A 6,561-nucleotide genomic window follows, 5' to 3' on the forward strand; every position below is an offset into this window, starting at 1 on the left:
TATTCTGTCCTAGAAGGCGGTTAGATGTGCCCTTTTTTTTGTTGAGCACCTGCCCCTTTAGTGGTCTCTGCACGGCCCTGCATAACATCATAGAAAAACCTTGGCATTTTTTTCCTCTACATCTTACCTAAAAAGCTCCATTCCACTTCAATTTAAATTGCTGAATTAATTTCAAATTAAACATTGCAGAAGGCCAAGATGTGGTTGTGTTTTCTGTGATTGTTTCATCTCTGCTGTCTAGTATAAACTTTGGAGGATTTTTTTTTATTTGCATCACTTCTGATTAGATTCATTTATGAAGCATTTAATTATAAGTGATCTATTTCAGTACAGGTTTCCTCAAGCCTGCAGTGTCAAAAGTTCAATATCTTTCATTAAATCAGCTGTAAGGGTTAGAGTTAGGCCTTCATTAGCATCCTGAAAAACATACAGTCACATTCTGCCATTTGCATCCATCATCATCCATCCGTCCGTCATCCATCCATCCATCCATCCATCCATCCATCCATCCATCCATCCATCCATCCATCCATCCATCCATCCATCCAAAGGTGGGATAGAGCCTGCACCATCATAAGGCAACACACACACGCAGAACAAGCAACCATGTACAAACACCTAAGGGCAACAGTAGCCAATTAAATATATTATTACTGTTCTGAGGTGTGTGTCAGGCACTGATCTTGGCTTTTGGCACCACCTTGTGGGCCAGATTAGTTATTGTATTGACCATAGAAAATATACTCTGACAATACATGCAATGTAAATAAATTATTTTACAAAGAACAATACGTTTTCAACAAAGATGAAATATTAATTTGAGTAAGTTGTACGTGACATCCTAAATGTTCAAATTTGAATATTTTAGGAACAATCTGCAACACTTGAGTTGAAGGAGTGAAACGGGACTTTAAAATGCAACCAAAAGCATGTCTTATGTAGAACATAAGAAAAATTAAACATTTATAGGAAGATAAATAAGTTAACCAAGAACACTCTCATTGTTTTCAGCTTTTCCAGCCTCTCTGTACCCAGCCTCTTTTCTATTTATCACCAGCCTGTCTCTGCTTGTTTACCCTCACACTGGGATAAATGGCTTCTCTGCTGCTAATTGCTTCTGTATGCTTTTCTGTTGGCTGGTTTTGTGTTTTTCCAATCAGAGCGCTGAGATCCTGCATGGAACCAGTTTGTTTTTTCAAGTGCAGAGGCGTCATTTATAAAGTGTGTGTGTGTGTGTGTGTTAGCATTTCTTCATAATCTTGTAAGGTCCATTTCTCCAACAAATACTATGTTGGGGAGACCCACTGCTACTCAGTCGTGTACTGGTTAGGTTAGGCTGTGAAAATGACTGGAAGTCAATGTAAAGTCCTCAGATTGATAAAGTACATGAATGTTTGTGTGTGTTAAATACACACACAAACACAAGTTTCCTCCATGACTGTATGTTAGAAGCATTATGTAAGGTTAAGGTATAATTTCATTTAAATTAAACAAAGTGAAACAGAAAGTAGATTGTGTCTTTCTTTAGAAAACACAAACACTGGTGCTGTGTCGAGTCCAATAGATTGAGTATGAAGCTGAAAGCCCAAGAATTATGTTACACGTCTATTATAAAACAATATGTGCCTGAGCCTCTGTTGTTTGCTTTGGAACAGAGATGAACTTCAGCCAGATGTTGGCATGAGGAGCTCCTCGGTTAACTTCGACCAAGGCCTGCATTATGTTCCTTCAGTTGGTGTTTATTTAGAAAGGAGCCACACAGTCCAGCCCTACAGAGGCCATGCTGTGAATGAAAACTGATTGGAGCTTGGGTCTGGGTGGAGCTCCCTGATGGGACTCGGTGGGTTTAGTTTCTACAGTCAAGGTTCTTGTGTGTGGTGCTTGACTCTAGACTGCCAGTCTGAAAAACTGGTGAAAATCCAGCCTTTCAGACACACGTTCTGTTGTTCCATCCTGAAACATGTTTACAGTTTCTATATATTCTTGATTTTCCTGCTGACATTAAAAGGTTTCTTTTCTTCTCTCTATTTGACTGTTGTCAGACAGGAAAGAGGGTTGTGTGAGAGAGAGAAGACATGCAGCAAATGTCATCGGACTCAAACCCGCGCTGAGGACTAAGCGCTCTAACCCTTCTACACTGCAGCACCCTGTGCCTGAACGGTTTTGAAGTTTTTAATGTAAAATCTTTTAGGCTGAGCTGAACTTTTAATAATCTCACCACAAAGCAGAACATCAGGTATTAATTAGAAGAAAACACAGCAGTTCTCTTTCTATCAAAAGACAAGACAATATGCTTACATTTTTTAGAAGGCTCTGAAGAAAGCTTCTGATTACAGTCAAGAAATAATCCTGCTGAAAATTCAGCAAAGTTAATATCATTCTTGGGGGATACTGGAGGATTCTGGGGGTTCTGGGGTGTTTGGGAAGGGTGGAGGGGACTTGTGAGGTGTGGATGGTTAGGTTCTGGGGGGTTCTGGGAGGCTCTGGAGAGTTCTGGAGGGTTCTGGAGGCTGCAGCTGTCTCCTGCTGTTGGCAGCGACTCTGGTGCCGTCACTGGACTTCTTGTGTTGTCAGGTACTTGGCACATTGAAGATGCTAATTAATTTTTACAGCCAGGGTTCCAGCTGGAGCCTGCTGTACAAGAATAATATAATTACATTTCCACATGAAATTAAAGGTGAGACTTTGCAGGCAGATTGTTGGCCTGAGCAAAGAGGAGTTTAATGAAAAGCCAATATTGCTGCTGGAAAGAAGTTTATATTACAGCAGTGAAGGCAGGGCAATCATTCAAAACAGAGTTTCCAAAGCATTTAATCAGCCTTGACACTGTGTTTGCATTGTTATGTCTGATGTTATCCTGGGTTGGTTTGGCAGAAAGTTCTTCCAGAACGAGGGAGGCAAATTGAGAGTTAGGAGCTTACATCAATGAAGGAGAGAATACAGTCAGTAATGGTCTCTATATAACAGAATCAGACGTTTCATGTTATGAAAAAGATACAAACATGTCTGAACCTGATCCTCTGCACAGTTTTAGTTTATAAAAAGCAAACAAAAAACTGTATGGATCATGGCTAAGTGTATACTTTGAAGGACAACCCATGATAGATACATGAGAGAGAGCGGAAGAGTGACAACAAGAGTGAGAGAACGAGAGAGAGGGGAAGAGAGAGTTGGCTCCACCCAGTCATTTCTGCTCCCTCTCTCTCCTGTGTGTGCAAGGTCTCTTTATCTTTTTTTTATCCCTCCTACTTGTTCTGACTCAGTATTCTGCATGAACACACACTGCCAGCCCACAGCTGGTGACATCACAGTGAAATGAACCAATCACTAGCACACCCATCCATCACTGTCACCACACTAGCCAATCAGCTGCGTTAGAATCGAGTCAGCGGCCAATGGAACTGAGCCTGACTCCAGCCGATATAACAGCAGGGGGCGTGATTGTGACTGATGAAACCAGAGGACTTCCTGTCCAACAGAATGAAGTGGATGATGGTTGACTGGGAGCTGCTGTGTTCCTCCACCTAAAGGAAGGAAGAAGTGCAGCTAGATCTAGCCAGGTGAAAACTGGACCAGAAAGGATGATGAAAATGATGGGAATGACAAACATCTTACCATGGAGTCAACAAAGTAACTACACTTCTTCAATCTTCAGCCTCAGTCTCTGAAGTTTTTCACCTTTTTTTTAGCAGCTCTTAGTTGTATAGCAGAAGCATCGACAATTCTTAAACTAGCTCTTTTATGGTCATGGTACACAGATCATGACTGGAAGAACAGAATCCCATTGTTTGGCTGAGAAGAGTTTACTCTATAGTGTAGCCGGGTTCAGCCTTACAGATTAGATCTGCCATCTGGGAAGAGTTCAGCAGAGAACTGCTGCTCCTCTGCATTACGATTAAAGGTTTTCCAGGCACTTCCCTTCAAGAGGAGACCCATACAGGTAACGGATATCACTGTGGACCCAGAACATCTTGAAATGTTTGGGTTTCCCTCTTGAACCTGTTGCCCCTGAAACCTTACCTTGGAAAAAAGATGGACGGACAGACGGATGGAAATGTAAGAGTGAAGAAGAAAACATTTTATCTAAAAATGGTGGTTATTGTGTTTTAACATATTGTCAGATACTTTTTTGTCAGGAAATAATTGAGTTTCGATGTTGATCTATGGTAAAAAGACCTTTGCTACCAAGGAAATGTGACTATTTCAAACTATTTTAGTTACTTTACTGGTTTGGAGCTCACAGGTGTGTGTGTTAGCATATGATCTGTCTAAGAGAAACCAACATGGTCCAGTGTGAAAAAAATAATTTCCCTTTTACTTAATCATGAATAATTAACTGGGATTAAGCACATTTTTTTTGGATAACTCATTCTATTTCACAGTCCTGATTTCAGCCAGACCTTTAGAATAGCAAAATCACACAGAACCTACAGAACCTGCAGAACCTGCGACTCCAGGGAGCCACAGTTAGAGCTTGGTGAATCCTCATAGGAGGGTTAGGTTGGCCGTTCCTGGAGAGGCAGACACAAAGACTCTTCCAGGAGGTCACCAAAGAACACAGACAAACATCTTCAGCATTGCAGACCTCATGGGCTTTAGGCAAGGTCAGAGTTAATTCAACAATAAGAAAGCAATTGGGCAACAGTAGCATCTGTTGGTCCAAGGCCAAAAGCCCTGCAGACCAAAAAGTAAATAAAATGTCCATCTTAAAAAACCCAAATTCACATAGAGTGTGTTTCCTCCTGTGTCTAGTGTAAAATAACATCACATTTAAGAACAAAGGTCTGGAACTACTTTGCTGTTTTAGGTTCTGGACATATTTATGTTATTAATGGAACCCTGAATTCTGGTCTCTAGCATAAACATCTGAAGGAGAACAACATCACAAATTGTTGACGGCAGTTACTAAGTTCAATTCAAAAATGCCATATCAATCCCAAATGGAAATTAAATGTTGAAAGTCTCCAAACTTCTTCAATTGTTCGATCTAAATTCTTCAATAATGCCTGCTGGCTCTGTCTTGTGTATCACTTCGGTAACACTTTATTTGAAGGGGTGTGCATGAGACTGACATGACACTGTCATAAACATGACATAACACCTGTCATGAACATAAAGGAGTCTTTATGAATGCTTATGACAGTTGTCATGAAGTGTCATTCGGTAAATAATGACACTTTTAATGCAAAGTTGCTGTAAAAGTTGAATTAAAAGTCCATTAAAAGTGCCAACTTTGCATGATTTTGTAAATTATGATAATTTAATGCAAAGCTGGCATTTTTAATGGACTTTCAATGCAACTTTTAGAGCAACTTTGCATTAAAAGTGTCATTATTTACCAAATGACACTTCATAACAACTGTCATAAACATTCATAAAGACTGCTATATGTTCATGACAGATGTTATGTCATGTTTTTGACAGTGTTATGTCAGTCTTATGCACACCCCTTCAAATAAAGTGTTACCATAACTTCACTATCGGGGCCAGGGCGATGTATGTATGTTGGGTATGTTGTTGTGAGGGGTACAAAAATCAATTATTAGGCTTATGGGCAATTACTTTTTCACATAAAGCCAGGTTTGGATAGCTTTTTTTTCCCCTTGAAGCTGCAGTATGCAACTTTTACAAATATGTTTTTTTTTTTACATATTTGTTCAAACTGACCATTTTGTGACAGCATAATATGAGACAGATAATCTGTGAAAGCTGAGAACTCGATAGCAGCTCAGAGAGAACACAGACTTTGTTCTCCCTGAGCTATATCGCTGACAAAACAAAACAAAGCAAAACAAAACAAAGTGACTTAAACAACTCCGGTCCTTGATGGACAGTGTCTTGGAACATTTAACTTTGTCCAAAATAAACTGTCTGAATAATGTCAGCATGCAGTCAGGTTCTCCAGAGTCCTGCTAATTGCACTGATTTGATCCAGGTGTGTTGGAGCAGGGACCGGTCCACAGGTTGTAGCAACGCAGCTCTAGGACTGGAGTTATTCTCCTCTGTTCTAAACCATCAGTGCAGTCTTATTAAAAAATGTTTAAATAGTGACCTTGATAATTTTCTGATGTTTTTATTGTTTTATATTTTATCCAGGACTTGGTTATCTTTTATTAATTGAAAATACTCAAACTGAATTTCCAGTCAGCTATAAAATAGCCATTCTTTAAAGTTCTGAAATATAATAATAAAATACACATTAAAAGGGTGGATGATACAGTGGCATGGGTTTGTTGAGACTAAGCTTGACACTGAGGATAAATATATTTCACAGAAGACAAGCACCACAGTGTAAACTTATTCAAATGATCTTTTTTCTTTGCCATTTTTATACAATAAAACTTTTGATCTATAGATCAATAGATAGCTATACAAAACGTTTGCCCATGTTTCATCCCATATGTAGGTGTATGGTACTAATGGGATTACTGACCCTCATTTCTTCCATTTAAGGCAGTGACTGTGACCAGTTAGGCATGAAAGATTAAGGTTGCAATAGATTTTATCTTAGATAAAAGAGAGGGCATTTCTGTTTCTGAACAGAAGAAAATACTTTGAAAC

The sequence above is a fragment of the Poecilia latipinna genome, unplaced genomic scaffold, assembly GCF_001443285.1.
Source record: "Poecilia latipinna isolate Pla-1442-1.1 unplaced genomic scaffold, P_latipinna-1.0 Scaffold3048, whole genome shotgun sequence".
Taxonomy (NCBI): domain Eukaryota; kingdom Metazoa; phylum Chordata; class Actinopteri; order Cyprinodontiformes; family Poeciliidae; genus Poecilia; species Poecilia latipinna.